At 40.0% G+C, this 20,293-nt stretch overlaps 1 protein-coding gene across 1 annotated transcript in view; it reads right to left on the bottom strand.

The window, feature by feature from the left end:
• Positions 1-14,950, bottom strand: part of VSNL1 (visinin like 1) — a 100,859-nt gene extending 85,909 nt beyond the window's left edge. The window contains exon 1 of the mRNA XM_010947353.3: positions 14,587-14,950. The gene's annotated coding sequence lies outside the window, so the exon portion shown is untranslated. The remainder of the gene's footprint in view (positions 1-14,586) is intronic.
• Positions 14,951-20,293: the final 5,343 nt, after the last annotated feature.

Genomic DNA, 20,293 nt, shown 5'->3' with positions numbered 1-20,293 from the left:
TGTTGAGAGCCTCCTAGCCTCCTGGGAGTGCCAAAGTGGGGCACAGGGCTGGCCTGGGACAGAACAAACTCTGAATGTAGAAAACTTGTCATTCACCACCTCCTGGGAGCCAAGCAGTCTTATATTTAGTCCCTTCTAACAAAACTTGCTTTCAAGAAAAAAAAGTCAGACATTTATTTAACCTAAAACATATATGAGTGAATTCTGTTTTAAAGCACCCAACTGTGTTCCGTGATGCCCCTTAGATGTACGGACCTAAGAGAGATCCAAAGATTAATAAGGCCCTGTGTCAGCTTTCTAGGAATTCACAGAGGAGTTGGGAAGAATACACTAGAAATGACAGTGAAGAAGAGGATGATAGTGGTGGCAGTAGTAATACTACTAAAGGCAAAGCATGCTATTAAAAATTGTAGAAAACAACGTTCTGAGATCTCAGCCTCCATAAGGCCCTCTTTCCTATTTCCTGCTCCAAAACAAGGTGACAGAAGTGATGAAATTTCAGGCAGCTGTAGGTAGGTTTTGCTCAGAAGAGGCCTTTCAGAGCTTCTGAAAGGAATGCAGCCACCTGCTGATAAAGTGGGCCCTGAAAACTACTACCTATTTTAGATAAAGTTTCCACAAAGGACTAAACGTTATGACTCCTCAGGCCTACTATTTCTCTAGGATCCCATTCTCCGTCAGTAATCAGCAAAGCCTAGGTTCCAAGAAATTACTCATTCTGCTAGAGGTGCCCAGAAATCTACACCAAGGACATTGTCCAGGACATCCTTAAAACGGCAGTGAACTTTGTGCACAAAGATGTTCCCTTCAGTGGTATTTAAAAAGTTAAAATGTGTAACAGTAAGAGAATAGTGAAGTAAACCTCACTCATACATATGATGGTGTGTAATGTCTTAAAATTACCTTTGTGAAGAGTTTTAATCGCAAGGGTGGTGTTAAGGGGGAAAAAAGTAGAACACAAATTTTAAAGTAATAAGTAGTCTTAATTAGAAAACAGGAGAAAAATACAACCTATAAATAACAGATTGTAGGTGATTTTCATTCTTTTTCTGATTTTCCTTTTGTTTTGCTTTCTAAATTCTCTACAATGAGTATTATTCTACCTACTTAGAAAAAGTACTCAAAAAGAGCAAATCCTTGGCTTTCAGTGAAATTCATTTAAGAGCTGTCACATAAGAATAGAGACTTGAAGTACCAAATATTTGTTCAATGAATTATCTGGAATGCCAGCAGCAGCCCTCTTTAGTTCTAGTTTTTAGTTTTGTCAAATAAGTATTTTTTAACTGGATTTTTAAAAAAGCTTTTTGAAAGAAAAACTAATCTTTGTCTCCTTCACTTAATTAAAAAAGAAAAATTTTGCACCCATATCTAATTCAAGACAACCACAAAATTGGAATATTCTCACTGTTATAATGAGACAAACTCAATTACCATGATAACAATGAGTGAGTCCAAGTTAGTTTCAAATTCAGAGAAATAGCGTGATTCTTGGCTATCTACCACAGGAACCATTAAGTACAATTCAGAGAAGCTAGCTGGAATGCTGTATGAATTTTTGGCCTGCCTTCTATTATATCATCTCCCAGTGAGTTCCAATTCACAGATAATATAACTTTACAGACCTATGACAAAAATCTAAGTACTCCTTACCAGCAACCTCTGGTTGGCATTTTAGGAAGTGGCTCCAACATAACATAGAAGAAAACTGCTGACTTTCACATTTTCTAAATAAGCAGGTATAAGCTCTACAAGAACATTACGTTACTGTCATTGGGCTATGAGCCTTTATAAATACAATGTTCTGAACCCTAACATCCATATTCTACATAAAGTACCCATTAACTTCACAAATGGCTTTAGATGTACCCAATTCAAGAGACAGCCTGTCAGCTATACTCAGTTCTATACTTCTTCATTATGAATTCATTGAATTTCTCAATTTAAATTAAAGGCTCTGAGAACAGCAAATACTACCTCATTATTAAAAAAAAAAACTGAGTATCAATTAAATATAGGTTTCTGCTAGGCATTTAATATGTATTGTCTCTGGTTTTTACAATTTTGTGAGACAGGTTATAATTTAAAATTGACAAATGAGAAGACTGAGGCTCAGAGACATTAAATTATTTGCCTAAGGCCACATAGCCATTAAACGGAGTCAGAATTCAAATTTGGCTTTGATTTATTGTCCAATATTATTTCCATTTTCCCATGTTGCCAATGTCTGATCTGTAGGTTATTTAGATAATCTTATTCAGAAATTCTATTTCGTACCCTAAGAAAACCGGGACCTCAAGGAATAAAGTGACTTGCCCAAGTTCATAGGAACAAAAAACCCCTCAAATCTGAATCACATTAATTGCCTCTTTGTGTTTTTAAAATTATACTACTTCTGTAAAGTTATATTAACCTCTGCTAACTTGATATCACATTTTAATTTTTTCTATTATTTTTAATTGACATGAAGTTAAAAATATCTTACAATATTGTCATTTTTCTGAATTTGAGATCATTTTAAAGTCACAAATTTCGTTCCTTTTCATGTGGGAAACCATACAGAACATGTCAGTGGGGAGGACTCAGAGCCATTAATCACTAGCCACTTTGGCACAACTGTGGTCAAATTTCCAATCCAGAAACAAAATGAGAGTGATCTCAAGAGATCAGTAGCCGAAGCACGCCAAGAAGATTCCTCAAGCTTCTTGGCCTAGTGTTCCATTTTTTTATTTTAATTTTTTTTTTTTTTTTTTTTTAGGAAAAGAAACTAATATTCACTGGAGACCTTGTACAGAGACTGTTCTAAGTACTTTTATAGACCTTATGTTATTAATCCTTGCAGTCAATCTCAGGAATATACTTTTCATTTTCCAAAAGTTAGGTAACTTGTTCAGAGCATCTAGAATTATCTTTGAAGCCATGTACATTTTATCCATACCATACTTCCCTCTAGTGAAAAGCATGTCTTCTATAAAACAGTCATGATCTACTAGCCTACTGGGATACCTAGACCTTATTCGGATCCTGATTCAGATAGACTATAGCAATACTTATGAGTTTGGAACATTGACTAGGTATTTGACGATGGTAAGTAATTTTTTGGGTGTATAATAATATTGTGAACATGTTTTAAAAAGTCCTTCTAGATATGTATTTAAATATTTATAGATGCAATGATATTATGTCTTAATTTAAGTCATTGGAGGGGAAGGATGGCTATGGAAGTGAAGCAAAGTAGCTTTAATAATGGTTAAAGCTGGGTGATGGGTACATGGGCGTTCATTACATGATTCTCTTCAAATTTGTATGATTTCTATAACAAAAAGTTTTTTGAAAAAAGGAAAAGAAAAAAAAAGCCTGTGTAGATATGCAGAGAGAGTCCTGGATTTAAGTAACTCCTTTATCACTTAGTAGCTGTGTGATCTTGAACAAATTACCTTCTGAGACACACAGTTTCTTAGTCATAAAATGAAGCTTACTCTGCAGACACTTACCTTGCAGAGCTGTAATGTGGATTCAATGAAGTAACACGTGTCACTGTGCAACGCAGTGCCCTACTCACCCTAAATTCTTTACACCATTACTATTTAACGTTATCACCACGCATAAATTATCTCTGCTTTCATTTCTTGCTCTCCTGATTTAACCTAAAGATAACTTCCAACATTCGCATAAATCTGATTGTGGTTAAGAGCCAAAGATAAATGAGATAAGCCCTCTGTGTCCATGGTCATCTACAGAGCACTTCTTTGGAAGAATATCATTCTTTTCCAGGTTCTCCTGTACCATTAGTGACCTGGATCCAGACCACCTTCCTGTGCCACTCCAGTTTACACCAGTTTCTTCTTCCCAATACCTTATACCAGCAATTCTGGCCTATATCTCTTGTTTTATGAATGAATCACTGGCCATTTTGTATTGTTCCTTTTATAACCAGTATCGAATGGGTTGGCTAGATTTTATTTTCTCATCACTGCCTCAAACATGCTCTCCTGTGTCCCCCTTTCCCATTCTGGGATGATATATTGGGCTGATCTATATCTTTTCAGGTCACTTTCAGGTATCAGAAAAGTGGTTGGTTCTAGGTATTAACAAATTCAGTCTAATTTCAATGTAAATTTCCACTATATATCCAACCCACTCTCTCCTTTCTCAGCTCACTTTTGAACTAGGCAGTGGAGAAGAGGTTGTAATCTGGCTTTTCATCCTGCTTGCATCCCTCCTCCATTGTCTGCTCTGCTGCTTCTAGGGAGGGGGCAAGAACGGGAGGGTATGCAGGAAATGGGAAAGTCTTACTTCACTGATACTAGTGTGACCTGGCTATCGACACCCTTTGTGAGTACGATGCCCAAATGCTGCTTCGCATAATTCTGGGTATCTGTGAGCTCTTTAATAGCTGGAGATTTGCAAACTCTACAATTTATTGATGGGGCCGTGCACGGTTGACTTGCTCCTACTCCTCTTCAGCTGTCCTCCAGGGGCCACCTCTCTAAAGGGGACCTCAAAACTTATCAGACATATCTCCTTTCAAGAGACTTCCAGTTTCATAGGCAACCTGGCACAAACACAAGTGACTGTGAGTCAGATGTGATAAGAGGCCTGAGAGGTAACTGTCAGCTAGAATGAGTAGGGAACAACTCCCAGGGAAGAATCAGACTTTGATAATCAGAGCCGCGAAAGCTCACGAGAAATAATTGCTATTGTCCCTGAGGAGATGCCATTGTCCCTGTTGGCCTGCACTGAGAGGCACAGAGCTTGTCCAAAGTGGATTCCCTTTGGACACATGCACATGTGGGTCTCTTCTTTTTCCCCAATCGGTTTTCACTGTCCTTACATTGTTCAGATCTGTATACACATGATGAATCCAGGAATGAAGGCCCAGCTGCCCTCACAGACCTCCCGCATCAGGATAAAAATCTCATTTCCAAAGCTTCCCTGCTGGAACAAACACACGGGCATGACCATGGTTGCCTTTCTTCCCACTAGAGTCTCTCTGAAAACTGAGACATGTTTACGCCACTGAGAAAGGCTGTGAACCCAACTACAGCACGAGAAATCCTGAGACAAATAGAGAAGATGTCTCTCAAATATTAAGTAATTTAGGTTTTCTTTCCAGAATTATTTTTTTTCAAAATCATTTTTTCAGCTTAACTGTGTGAAGACCTGGTTACAGTTGCCATATATTTGTCATTCTATCCTAGGACCTGAGACGGGGGAGGCTAGGGGACAGGGGGCTTATTTTAGCAGATATAACCTCAATGCAATGATCTGCACAAGATCAATACTTTGATTCTTAAATTATACACATTTTAAATCAAAGCTGGGGGGAGAGTATAGCAGTGGTAGAGTGTGTGCTTAGCATGCACAAGGTCCTGGGTTCAATCCGCAGTACCTCCTTTAAATAAACAAACAAACAAATGCACCTAATTACCTCCCCCCAAGTTAATTAATTAATTAAAAAATTTTAAAGATAAACTAAAATTCTGAAGTTGAATGATAATCACAAATTTCTTACGATTACATGGCACTATACGGTGTACAGAGTATGTTCAAAGTCATCTCAATCTCACAATAATTCCTAACTAGGGAGGGTAGGCAGTCCCATGTTTATTTTCATAGGACAAAACTAAAACTCAGAAAAGTAAAGTAACTTTTCCAGGGTTTCACACTTATAATAACTAACGCATAGTTGTGATGCCTCAAACGCACAATTAAGGACTCCTAGTCTTAGTGTACTTTTCATTACATACAGTTTAGTTTTTGTCCCTCTTTTCCAACTAGGGTCTTCAGAACGACAGTGAGATGGTAAGTAACGTATTTTAACATAAGTTCTCTGTGCAAACAGGTTTGGAAACAAGATTAAACAAAGCTGAATGGATACTAGGGTCTTTACAACAGGACCACTCAGGCTTATTAATATGAAAATGTGCACTGAAAATATTTAAGAATGGGATGTAGGAAGCACTACTTGCCTCAAAAAAGGTTTCCACAGAACTCTTTGAGGGGAAGTAACTATGAGAGTCTTGGAAATAATTCTTTAAAGAAACAATGTCTAAAATGTCCTTAGCACCAAATTTAAACCTTCCCTTTCAACTCTGCCACTTCACCTAGAATGAGAAAACTTTCAAAAGGCCTTCCTTTTAATGCCATCTCACAAGCACTGATTTACAGTAAAGCTGTTTGCTCTTGAGTATTTTGCTTACAAATGTAAAATAATCTATGACAATACATTGAACTGACTGTGTGCGTATCATGTATGTGTGTGAGTGTGTGTGTGTGTGTCTGTATGTGCACCGCTCCCTCACTCCCACTTTGAGAGTCGTTCTCCGCTCTTAGCCAACGTGCATTAGTGTCCACTTCGACAGACAAATGCTCTGAGAGGCTAACCCTGACTCAGATAGGCTCTGCAGCATGCACTGTGTGCTCCACTAAGCAGTCCCTTTCTGCCATTTATTTGATGTTACTTGATGGACATTTGATGGACAAAAAGTCTGTAAGTGACAGTGCTAGACCTGACACAAAGAAGTGAAGTAAGGATGTCATCAGAATGTTTCAAATGCACTCAAGTCACCTCGGAGGAAAAGGTAAAGGAAGGATAAAGTGGAAGACAATTAAAGACTGGCAGATCTGCTCTGACATAATTTATGAAGAGCCCTGTAAATCACTGGATGGGGGAGGATTGCTCATCGGTTGCACATTTAGTCATTAGGAGCTCTGGGAACTTCAGTAGGAGGCATGTCTTAAATGAATGGAAGACTTTCCCAAACAGATTCAGGAACACAGGTCTACGCTAGGGTGTTGATTCAGTTAGTATACCTTCTCCAGGACCACACTCACCGTGCTACCTGGAATATGTGTATTCTCTATTATTTAACCATCAGCAAGTTAGGACAAATATACTTGGAAAGAGCAGAACACTTAGAACGTGAGACCAGGAGAAATGGTGAAACGTGGGAGGGAAGGTAGAGGTCTGGAGGCGGAAGAAGAATTATTTATTATGCATTAAGCTCTTTTAGGTGGTATATAAATACATATACGGTGTCCTCAATTTTCCTGTAAGGTAAATATACTATTCCATTTTCCCATTTCCCAAGTGAGAAAAAAAGAAAGTTAATTATCAAGTTAATTAAAACTAAAAGTCCTGCCTATTTCTGTGAATCATCGAAGACTCCAACTACACAAAAGAACCTCAGAATTTGTGTGCAACTTTTGTAGATTTCAAAGAGAGAAAAGGATGCTCCTTTTTATCTACAGATAAGAAATATACTTGAAATTCCCCTAGTAAACAGAGCAGGAAATGGGAGGAGGGAGGAAAAAGCTAGGGAGAAGTGAAAAGGCTCTTAGAAAAGCTAAAGACAATAAGGCCATTTTGGATTTGTGTGCATGTGCGTGTAGAGGGGCTAGAAACAAGTTTTTGGTTCAGTAGGAAAGAGGAGTTGGTAGGTAAATTTTCCTCATCATAAAAGCCCTGAGAGAAAAGAATGAAAGAATAGATCATATGAGTCCTCCCACAGATACACACTGAAAGGTTAGTCATGAAATTAATTGGAGTAATAAGGGAGGTGAATGGAGAGTATCAGAAAGAAATTCCTTTTTTGGAAGGTTTATTAAAGGATAGAAGTATCATCGCATAATATTTAAACAAAGGCAGGGCTCTTGAAATGTTTTCACTGAGTTTCAGTGACCCCCTGGAGGCTTGGGTGGGCAACAAAGGCCACATTATTTAGCCACATTGGAAAATAATTAATAGAGAATCTTAAAATGTATCCAATAAAGAGACAAGCTTAAAAAATGTGCTCTCAGTTCCGTATTCTGTTGTGTCCAATCATATGCTGGTATTATATGGTAGGGAGATGATGGCAAAGGAAAGGAAGAATGGAAAGAGGATGCGCTTAAATAACGAAAAAGAGAAATGGGAAGTTTGAGGTCTCAGTGTAGGTGTTTCTTCTAGAAATTCTCTCTTCTCTGCATCTACATCACCTTTTTATTTCATTTGACTTTACTGAATGGCACTTATCTTTCTCATTAGGCATAAATTCCTTGAAGGCTGAGATTGTATCTTATTTACTGTTGATCCCGCAGTGACTACACGGTGCTTGGCATATTTACTTAATAGACATTTGTTTTACAAGGTAGGTTAAGCACTGTTAACTGTTCACTGGTCATAGCTCAATTCCTTGTTCAGAGGTTCCATTATGAGGGGGATTACTACAACCCAGAGACAGAAGTGCTTCATGAACTATTGATTTCTGATGAAAGGGGGATGATAATGATGATAGTTATAACTATCATTTACTGCACATTTTCAATAATGAGGCATTATATTATATTCTTTACATATATAGTCTTCTATTTTCTGTTCACAAATTCTGTGAATTGCTATTTTAAATGGAACCTGAGGTTGAGAGGTCAAACAACTTATTCAAGGTCATAGAACTAATAAACTACGGAATTGGGGATTTTTATCTAAGTGTATCTAGCTTGAAAACTACTGCTTACACTTCCTCTCATAATTTCTTTTCAGCCAATTGAAACCTTGGTGAGAGCTGAGAAATTTCTCTATTCACAAACTAAAGATGGGAGAAAACTGAATGGATGGTTTTCATCTCACTCTGAGGAATAAAGACTCATAAACATTTAAAAGAAAAACTAACAATTTTGCTTAGAATTTAAACTTATTTCACAATTTCTTTTTTATTTCTCATGAAATTTCCCACATGAGCAGGAAAGCAAACACCAAGCACCTTATGTGTAAATTTCAGAAACACTTGAACTTCTGGAATAAACAAAATGGATAGTCCTTCATTAACTCGTAACATCAAATGCCAAAGAATTCCAACAAACAGAAATTGTTAACTAAAAGCCAGACTTACACAGCACTATTTCATACATTAAAAATAAGATATTGTATTAATAAGTGTATCAACTTTATTGATAATGCTTAATGGGTCTCCAATGGGAAATTTTTATTTAAGATTGGGTTTCAGTAAATCAGAAGTAATCACACTATTCACAAATAAATAAAACCAAGCCAAAATATAAAACACCAGAAACTCCAGTAGTACCAGAATCTACTATTCTAAGAAGTCTTCAACTGCAATAAACATTCTAAAGCCTGAAACAACAGAAATATTAGGATCTACTTGTTGGCGTTGGAAAAAATTCAGCCAGGCTGCAAAGCACATTTAACATGTTAATAATTTGCAAAAAAATCTATTTGCATTGAGCTCTTCGAAAGTTCATAGTCTTTCAGAGCCTAAGAGATAATAAACAAGATCCAAAGAAAGGAGAAAAAATGCATTTAAAGTGACAGATTCCTATTTTCAGAAAAGTCCCTATATGAGCAAGAATAAAGAGAAACTGGATTCATTCTACAGCTCTGTAACAATTGCAAGTAAATTTAACTGATTTGTTAGCACTTTGCCTTTACGAGTAAAAGTTCATAAAAATGAAATCTTTTTAAATTAAGAGAGCCCCTACTTTAAAAAGTTCAGCAATTATTGTATTAGATATATTAAGCTTGAAAGCCACTTGGTGAATGAGAGTACACCAAGTTTATATTGCAATTTTGAACAGAAAGAAATAGATTGTTCACCTGAAAAGAATCCAATAAATGGTTAGAAATGCAGTGCATTGTCTTTAAAAAAACGAAAAACAACAACAACAACAACAACAACAAAAACACAGCAAGTCATCTGTGTTAGCACTGCAGTGAAGTAAGGCAACGGAGAAATCCAGAGAAAACATAAGGATCACGACAAGTCGCCTGACTTGCATGCTTTAAGTCAGCTGATAAGGGTATAGAACATCTCTTTAACGTATTCACAGGCACCTTATTATTAAAGTGTCAAACCGCTTTGAGGATTCTTCAGTAATTTGCTATTCCATTTCTGTTTCATTCATTAAGCAGTTTCTAAAGCACCCCCAAGATCCCATGTGTGGAGTTCTCAATGAATGAAGCTGGAAGCAACTCAAACTATTTTGATTCACTTAAGAGAGCATAAGCTATCTTTAGAAACAAACTGTAAATGAGAAATCCAGTGTTATGGTCCCTTCACCGTGTGCACACGTTCAAATAATTCCATAGTTCAAGAGACCCATGATCTAAGTAAATGGTGTACATATCTACCATAATCTAGGTTTACACTCCCTCTTTGACATATGGATATCAATTCTTGTACATATGCAAAAATAATTTATATTTTTACCCAAGAGATAAAATGGAGTATACTCTGTAAGTGGATTAAAAAGCGTGCTGAAAGGTATTAATATAGTGCTTTTATATCTTTACTGAAAATAAACTATAAGATAAACTTTAGTCCTTTTTCTTTTAGTAACGTAAAGATATTTAAAGCAGTGTTAACTGTGCACATGCTTTTAGTAGAAATTATTTAATTTCTTAACATAATTAACAAGGTACATATAACTAATTCTTAGTAGAACAAATCTCTGAGAAATATTAGAGTATCTAATATAAAATATAAAAGACATTGTAGTGGTACTGTGGAAATATGAAAAAGATCATTAAAATTTCTGCCTTTGTGAAATGTGCTTTTACGTCGTAGGTATGTCCTTAAGATAAAAATGTTCCTTACTATACTTTGTTTTTTATGTACTGAAGGGATGGATTAGGTAATTTATATGGATCCCATCCAGTTCATATACTCTATTATGTGAATAAACCACTAGGATAGCAGAAATATCAATTGTTTATTAATTTATCTCAAAAATAAAATAAAATACAATAAAATAATAAAATAAAAAAGTAGTCTCTATGCCATTTGATACATTAGAAAATTAATTTATTTCTGTCTACTAAATGTAACTGAGATGCACATTGTCAATTTCTATCTTAGATTAAATGTATTTGATCCCTTCTGTAAGAAGAAACTCCCTGTCTTCCTAAATAATCACTAATCATAGGAGTATAAAAATCACTCATACAAAGAAAAAGACCTTTAGAACGACATTAAACATATTTTGCTCTTGCGAATTAGGAAACCACACATTTGGTATTGATACTATACTGTCATTCTATGAAAAGTCCCCAGGGAACTCCTCAGCAATGTTTGGGAATGCATACCTATATACAACCCAAACAGAAAACCTACAGCTTGCCCAGGACAACAATTCTAATCATGCTATCTTATTACAAAATGAGATTCAAAGCACAGCAAATCAAGGCAGGATATTTAGCAGCTACTAGTCACTGATGTCTGCAGAAGCTGTGTGGTGTTCAGAACAGCTTGGACATGCCTGTTTTCAGAATGGGGCAGCAAGACCAGGTGACATCTGACCCAAGAGCATTTGTTAGGGACAAACTCTGTCCAAGACAGAGCTCATCCCAACTCAGTAAAGGTTTACCATGAGGGGAGTGGTTAAATAATTGTTAATTGGGGAATGTGGTGAGAAGCTCGCCACCTTGCTTCCTTGGCTTCCTTAAGAATTTCCAAGGGCATTTAGCTAATCTTTCAAATGAGGAAGAAACTCAGATCCTGTCTTTCTCAAGCTTCCCCCAAGGCCTCAGCTTTTTCAGGTTAGAATTCCTGGCATTTCCCCCAAGGGGACCCTGGTGGTGGCTTGGTCTCTTTCTGAGTGCCTAGGAGATTATACTTTTGAGGAAGAAACAGGAATGCCTGCATTATCTTTAAAAGGCCTAGAGCTTTATTGCATAGACATTCAGGAAATTTTTATGGGTGAAAGGGAGAAAATGAGGGAGAAATAGAGAAAGCAAATGAATGGAAAAGAGAAAAACAAAAAAAGGAAAGAAAGAGAAGGGCAAATTAGGACGGTATTATTGCCTGTTTTGTTGTCCCTGTCCAGCAAGATGGAGCTTTGAAAGAGCTAAAGATTTAAAAAGCAGCTGCTCTGCTCTCTTCTTTAGTGCCTGCTTCTAAAGAAGCAGGTTGAATCAATCAAGCATCTTCTTTCAGTCTTCCTGACCAACCCTCAATCCCCTTCTCTGCAGGTGGCTTCATCTGGAGGATTTCCATCAAGACTGGAGACAGCTGAGCACCTTGGATTTGGGTTCTGCCTTCTAGGAGCCAGAGGAGAGCTGGCAGAGCCCACTGTGTGTTTACACTGCAGCTTCCTCACTGCACCCCGTCCCAGCGCCTGCAGCTGCAGCAGTTCTGGAGGAGATGAGACAGGTAGAAAAGAGGGGAAGATGCCTGCAGTATCTCAGATGGCTGGATTCCCTGGAGGATTCTGGGGAATAAAGCAGAGAGCGGACGGAGATGGGCAGGGACAGTTTTCAAACAGGATCTGAAGATTCAGACTGGCTTGCCAGTTCTCTCCAAAAACTCCAAGGATTGCAAAGAAATTGACTGAAGTGTCAGAAAGCGCACGCTAAACATCTAAATGAGGTGGGTATATCAGACGTGAGGGGCAACAGAAAAGAGACAGAAAGAGACCTCACAGAAAAAAAAAAAAAAAAAAGAGAGTGTGGTGTGAAAAGGAACCCTTGGGACTCTCTGAAAAGATGTGCTAGGGAACAGGCAATTATTTGAAGATTTCAGCAATGTTACTGAGGATGCTAAAAGTGCAGAGAGGGGGGAACACTTCTACTCAACATTATTTTTTAATTCTTTATTTCATAAACTAGAAGTTGATTGAGTTCCTCGTAGCTCCATGGCTCCAGGCCTCGATTTCCTCATCTGGGAAACAAGGGGTTTGGGTTAGACGCTTTCGAATGGGACCGTCTATAACTGTCAGCCTATAAACCAGGGTATCTAAGAGCAAATATCTATGAGCTTTCGTACCAGGTTTCCCTTTCTTGCTCCACCACCTATTTATTAATGCAGTGCAACACCTGCACCTTTTAGGGAGCTGATTCCAACTCTCAGTGATGACACGGAGTATGGCTCAGTTATGACAAATGATTGGTGCCCCTGCCCTGGAGTAAAGAGGGGAGGAACAGGGAAATGGTATGATTTACACTTTGGGTTTCCAAGGACAATGTATTCTCAAATTTTCTATGTCACATTTCATCCACTTGAATAAATTAAAAATTCCTTCAGAGGGTTCCATACAATTGGACTGACTAAAGGGCCGAAAAAGTCCTGTAATGATCTGTCCTATCTAGGGTAAAATTTATTTCATTTCATGCCAGAAACTGGATCTGCTTTTTTCCATGGAAACCCAGCACACACTGGCCACACTCCTCTCCTGTCCGCCTGTCTCGTGCCATTCTGCCAGTCTGCTTCAGTGCAGCGTTTTTCTGGGGTTATTAGCACCCAAGCTGAATGAGAGTGTACTCATGAGTGAGGTGTTCAATGATGCAGGACCCCCTCCTCCCCCCTCCAATGACAACAAACGCACGTAGGCAGTTTAAATGGTAGTGAGGGTAAAATGGGCTTTTCCAAGAGTTTCATTTTTTATTTGTCTCAATGTGAAATTCCTTTAAATTAAAAAAAATTTAATATGTAGAAATACAACTCTCTTGCTCCTCTTGTCTTCAAGTGGGATGTAATACACAGACAGTATACATATGTTCTTTCTACACCCACTAGCACTTCCATTTCAATTCAGTCTCCAAAATATGGACAGGAGGGTAACTCTAGAAAAATGGATTCCCACTCTGGCATCTCACAGGGCACCAATCGATCGGGCAGTGCTGAGCACTCACACGGAGCATCACCGTTTCCTGCCCCCTCCCCCAATTCACCAGCGCCCCTGATTTCCACAAGGGGTTTGACCTTGCAAAGACCCTGCTTCCCTTTCTGGGAGAGGAACAACCCGTTTTAACTCAAAACACGAAACGACCTTTCCTCCTTTCAAGAAACACTACCAAAGGTAAAACATCTAGGTTTACATTTTTCAACCCTGCATTCAAGAATTCGAATACGGGATGAAAAGGCAGGTAACTAGTTTGGGTCTGACGGTCTCCATTCGGCGGCTCTGAATCTCAGACTGTTCAAAATAGACGGCTGACCGGGCGGTTGAACATCTTTCCTTTTTCTGCCCACTCACCATCGTGACAAAAAATTAAAGCCGAAAAATTATCTACCCATTTCTAAATACTAACGGAGAAATATACTTATTTTGCGCCTAGCTTTGTGGTTCTAGACACTGGCATCCCACTTGGAAACCAACCCTGGTTTCCACACCATCTCGTCCACTCAGTTTTACTTAGCAAACACGTTCGCTGCTCTTCCACGGTGAGAAAAATGGTGCACCAGCCCCACGGATGACAGGTTGGTACTTGACTGCGACTTTCAATAGTTTTATCAGCAACCAGAAAACTTCCCAATCGGTCAATTAGCTACTTAAATCTGTGTAAGGAAATCTTCCTATTTATAGACAAACTTTAAAAAGCACCTCTGTTTCACCTACCTTAAATATAGCCTGAGACAATCCCCCAAACACGCCGCATATAAACACTCTCCCTTCCCCCACCCCCATGATTCCAAAAGGTCCCCCATGGACTAACAGCACGTTCAGATCACCAGCATTAACCAAAGCAATAGGCAGCATGCATTTAGATGGATCTATGCAAAGCGAAGTATGTGACAATAGTCAAAGCATCTCCCAGACAACTGGCTGCACTACATATGCAGAAATGCAACGAAGATTGTATTTTCCACTTACAGTTATAGCTCTGCGCCCGGTCACTTAACGAAAACGACAAAACTCAATAGTTCTTTATAAATAAATATATGTATGTATATATTCAATTCAGATAAACGGTTAAGCCGTCTCTCTGTGTGGTCCTCTCGCGCTTTTTTTCCCTCTGGAGCTCTAGGCTGCTTAAATCTCTCTTGGATAGCGCCTTGCAAGCCCAGCTGCCGCCGCTACACGCTCCGGTAAGTCTCTGCTGCAGATTGGGAATCCCATAGAAAATCTAGGGTCCCTGGAGCTGGATGCGCAGGCGCGCGAGCCGCCGCCTCTCCAGGCACCCCCTCCCCTTCTCCTTCCTCCCTCCTCCTCCCGCTCCGCAGCACCAGCTTGGAGAGCTCGGGAGCGGGTGACCAAAAGCAGCCAGGCATTGACGCATGCTCAGTTGGAGGGGCGCGGAGTTTCCGCAGGTGGATTCCATGTCTCCAGATTTTAGCAGAAACTCAAAAGGAAAGTAGATTTGAAAAGGGAGCCTGGCCAAAGGAGCAACCTGCACCTGGACAGGCAGAGCGAGTTGGTCTCACCACGCCCCGCGGTTGCCCAGCGTGATGGTGAAGGCTGAGGTCAGAGATGGGACATGTGGAACCTGCTTTTCCCGCTGCCCTCAGCCCTAGAGGCCCCCGCCCATCCTCTGTCAGGCTATAAGGTGAAGGAGAAAACTGTAGAAATCCCTTTCTCCGAAGGAAGCGTTCCCAGCTAGCTGTGAGCGCGTCTCCCCGACTCCCTGCGATGATATCCTTATGGTGGGCACTCTGCTTGGGCCGTTTCTTCCGAGCATCTTATACTAGGAGTACTGGGAGCCAGGCCTTGTAGTACTCCAGTTCTCAGGAGGGTCCTGGTCCACAAGGCATTGGAGAAATGTGCGTTGAAGGGAGCTGGTCTGAAGCTTCTTGCCCTGGGTGACCTTGGACGAATCGCGCTAACCATCAATAAACGTTTAATAAGCGCCTTCTTTATGCACTTAATAAAGGTTTACTGAATATGCTTGGGGTGGGGTGGGGGGCAGTGAAGGAGAGGGAATGAACCAACCTTGGAATCCAGGGTAGAGGTCTTGGACCAAGCCATCTTATAAAGCCCCCTTTTGTGTCCTTGAAGTGCGCATACGTTTGCCAGCCCTCCCCCGATTCCAACTGTACTTGCCAAAGCCTAGAAGACTTGGCAAGGAATAGTGCCCAGCCAATGTTTGGGCGCCTCCCTACCAGGAAAGCAATGAGAATTCCCACATGTTCCCAACCTGATCAATTTCCTCAAGTGTGTTGTTTGTATATTCATTTAACAGTTATTCATTGACCGTCTGCCTATTGACTTTAGACACTTTAAATGCTTTGAGGATAAAGGCAGTGAACAAAATCCCTCTTGAGATTTATATTCAGGTGGAATTTTATTTTCAAGAGAGGGAAATTCAGAAGGCGCAGTGAAGATGGATGTTCTCTTTAAGCAGAGCTTTACAATTTGCAAAGTGCCTTCAAACACCTTATTACGTCCAGGAAAACCAGTTAACCCTTCGGTTCTGAGGACACCAAGAGTATCTCCCTTGGCAAAAGGGCTCCATCTCCGCTGCTAGGAGACAGCCTACCCCTGGCTGTTGGGGTGGGGGTGGAGGGAGTTGTCCAGCTTGGAAGAAGCAGAGACTACGTATGCCATGGCCGAATAAAGCTCCGCCCGAGGAGTCTCTGGCTTTGGAAGGCTTATACTAGGTGAGGGCCTCTGGCAGTGACGCCTAAGCCGCTACCTCACGGTCAGAGCCATCCTGGCCGGCCCACAGCCCAGGAATGCGCTTCCTTGGGCCAGACGCCTCGGGCAGGTGGCGCTGAGCTGAAGAGCGCTCTCGGGACTCTCGGGACTCTCGGGACTCCCGGGACAGAGCTCGCCCGGGTGCCCTCCCGGCGGGGCTCTTCCGCGCGGTGCTGGTGACCGCGGAAACCCGGAGCGTGGAGTGGCGCGGAGCAGGGCACGCGGCCCCGGCACGCTGCCGCAACTCAGCAGGTTCCGAATCTGGCGGGCACCAGCCCTGCGCTCCCCGCCCGCAGTGCGCACTGCGCAGCCGGGCTCGCCCGGCCCAGTCGCTGTTTCTCTGGATGGGGTGGGGGCAAAAGTCAGTCAGTTCTAGATAAGTCGCTTTGGTTGGCCATGGAGACAGTCTCCTAAGCTTTCAAAGTAATTTCCCGTCTTTGTCCACTCCCCCTACTGAAGCATTTTGCGCCAGCTCTCTGGTTTCTCTCTAGAACAGCCTCCGCACTGCAATCTGCATCAACCGAAGGGGTCACGGTGCCATTTTTCCGCTTCGAAGATATGTTCCTATTTATTGCGCCCCAGAGGCCTCCTTCGTGGCAGTATTAGGTGTTAGATAACTTACTGACAACTTGTGTTTAGGAAAAAGGAACACTGATACTTTAAGCCGCGTTCTGCTGTAGGGGACATTTGATTCCGATGCGTGCTTTTTTGTGAAGCAGCTTTGTCTAATTGGGCAAGCAGATTGTTGTTAGTCGTTTCCACTGAAGCTTTGTTTGGCGTCCTTACTGCGATAATTTATGTTTGTAATCTCTAGTTATTGTTCAGCCTTATCTTTTTAAGCTCTAGTATTTGTTGTTAATTTTTGTGCATGTGTAGATGCTTTTTATACATGCAGCATGAAGTCACAGTAGGGAAGCCGACCCTAAAAACACCGAAGGCATATTATCATTTCAATTACAGAAGGCAGTTCCCCTCTATAAGATGGTGGAGTGACCTTTAAAAGAGCGTGGTAGGGACGCTAAAAATGAGAGAGCCCTGTGTTTCTTTCCCTTTTCAGTCATTTGCAGATGTCCCTGGTGATCACAGGAGAGCAGAGGTGGGCTGCCTTGGGGTAGAGGGACTGGCATAGCGCACCGTGTTGAGCGAAGAGTGCCATCACCTGTAGAAATGGTCCCATTAAAGCCACGGCTCCAACGCTGCAGCCCACCCGCAGTGCCCTCTTTCAAACCCTGGAGATTCGGGGGTGGAGGGTGGGGGAGAGGGGGTAAGTCCGGGCCAGGGAAGGGGAGGAGAAGAAGGCGCTGTAGGGAGAGGGTGGCTGGTTTTTTCTGGAGTACCTGGTAGAATCCTCAATTGCCCAGAAACAACTGAGAAGCCATTTTCCTTTCCTCAGCTGCAAATTATATTCTCTGAAGTAGCCTTACTTCCACCTTACTCCTTTCTGGATTCAAACAAACAAAACCAGGAACAACTTTTCAGATGTACACAGCTTCAGGTAATTTTCCATCCACTTTACTTGTGGCATAGACAAGGTGAAAACTGAAAATGACAGTTAAAGTGCAAAATGCCAGCGCTGTAATAGGCCTAAGCTTGTGGCCTTGTGAGCTCATGTTAATATTGTTTATTGGACATGCTGTGTATAAAGTATACGAGCCAAGAAGGGTGGAACTTAAGGCATGGGGGCATTTAGGAAATTGGAAGAAAAATTAAGTGCTGGAAAGACAACATTAGAAAATGAAAAGAGACAGAAATTGGGAAAATGGGTTTATACTCATTTGAATTCATAAAGAGTAGTGATAGCAATTTTCTTGTATGGGTAAAGTGCTTTTATTTCAAAAAGCTAAGGATATTAATCCTTACAGAGAGGCATTATGTAAGATAATTATGTTTATCCTAATTTTTAATCCTGTTTTAAAAAATATATATGGAAGAGCAACAAAATAAAATAATGTCCCTAAAGACAAACAGAAGGTTATCACCTAGAATAGGACTGTACAGCAGTTATTCTGACATAGAGAGTGTTCCTTTGAATATGTTTGTTCTCCTTCTAAATGTTTTTTTTCTAGAATAAGTGGAAAATGCAGGACTATGAAAGAGTGATTCCCATACCCTTAGAGGGAGCGTTCCATGCCTCTTTATATGGAAGAGGGCTTAAAAGTCCTAGTTTTAATGGACTCGGTTGATCATTTCACCCAGTCCACTTCTGACTTATCTCTGTAATCTGTGATTGAATCCAGAGTCAGTTTGAAAGATCATTCTTTGCTGTGTCACCAATTTCCCTTAAAATCTGAATGATCCATGATAAAAGTTTGTCCCTGCTGACTCAATGATTGTCAAAGTTTTGACATTCCAGAAGTTTCTTGGGGTCTCAGAAATAATCATAGCAAATGCAGGTGGTCTACAGCCTTAAGAATAAAAAATGCTTTATTCCATCCTCTGCTCTACATTTGGGCCTAACCTATAGATTCACAGCAATGCTCTACAATGGGAAATTTTCACCACGATTGTTAGTGGCAACACAAAAGAAATGATTATAGAATTGGACTATATATAATCCCTATTCTTTTTTTTTGATGACTTTTTAGGTAGTCCTGTTTGCTAGACTGTACTCTTTTCTGTTGTGTGACTAGCCACTGCAAATATAATCTATAATCATGGCTTCATATTCTGGAACTTCTGTATTTTGGAGACCATCTGACCCTGAAGGGTCTTCAAAAGCCCTTCTTGCCTAAAGCAGATCTTAATGACTTGTTTCTCCCTTCAATCTCTACTTTTCTTACTATAGTTCCTTTGAATTTTTACCTGAACTGAATGAAGAATCTTAGCATAAAATTTAGGGGAAAAATGAAAATAATGAATTCTGTACTCCCTCTGAGACAACCAACACAAACAAACCCATATCCTTTCCCAAAAGAGTTTTACAGTGGGGCTTACATTTTTATCTACTGCCTGAAGAGGGAAAGAAACAGTTGACTCCCTCAGTTTTCAGTGTTCTCATCACGTTCCTCCTTTAAAGTTCATGTTACCTTTCTATGGAGGTTCAAGAAGAGTGACCATTGATGATCTTTGACTTTTTCCAGAATGTAGGTTTGGTACCTGTACCATAATCTCTTTGAGGGTGGATTGTACTGAATTTTTAAAAAAGAAAATGCTTGAGTAATCAATGGTGGTGTATAGTAGTGGATGTAGATCGAATTTCTTTTGATCTCATTCATTATTCATTTATCAGGCACCTATTCAGTTATCAGGCACCTACTTTGTGTCAGGCAGTGTACTGAGCACTTTGTATGCAATATTCTATTTAATAACAACCCTATTTACACATGAGATAGATTATAACCCATTTTACAGATGAGGAAGAAACGGAAGCACCTCATGTATTAGTAATAGCTCCAGGTACTTTCTTCAGTTGGCCTCCTTCTTCACCCCATTCCAATTAATATTATGATTCTCTCTCTATAAATTACTTTTTAAAATCCACTTAATATACTTATGCAAGATAAATGTAAATACCATGATTATCTTATTTCTCTTCATTAGTCTCCCATTTCCTCCGGAGAAAACTTCAAACCCTAAGGCATGTATTCAAAATCTCTTAATACATTTTGTGTTTTCCTTTTTAACTTTTTTTTTTAATTGAAGTACAGTCAGTTTACAACGTTGTGTCAATTTCTGTTGTACAGCATAGTTCAGTCATATATATTTGTTTTCATATTCTTTTTTAATATAGATTACTACAAGATATTGAATATAGTTCCTTGTACTATACAGTATAAACTTGTTGTTTATCTGTTTTATATATAGTAGTTAGTATCTGCAAGTCTCAGATTCCCAATTTATCCCTTCCCCACTGGTGACCATAAGTTTGTTTCCTATGTCTGTGAGTCTGTTTCTGTTTTATAAATAAGTTCATTTGTCTTTTTTGTAGATTCCACATATAAGTGAT

This window comes from Camelus bactrianus, chromosome 15 (assembly GCF_048773025.1).
Source record: "Camelus bactrianus isolate YW-2024 breed Bactrian camel chromosome 15, ASM4877302v1, whole genome shotgun sequence".
Taxonomy (NCBI): domain Eukaryota; kingdom Metazoa; phylum Chordata; class Mammalia; order Artiodactyla; family Camelidae; genus Camelus; species Camelus bactrianus.
This window is presented reverse-complemented; position numbering and strand designations above follow the sequence as displayed.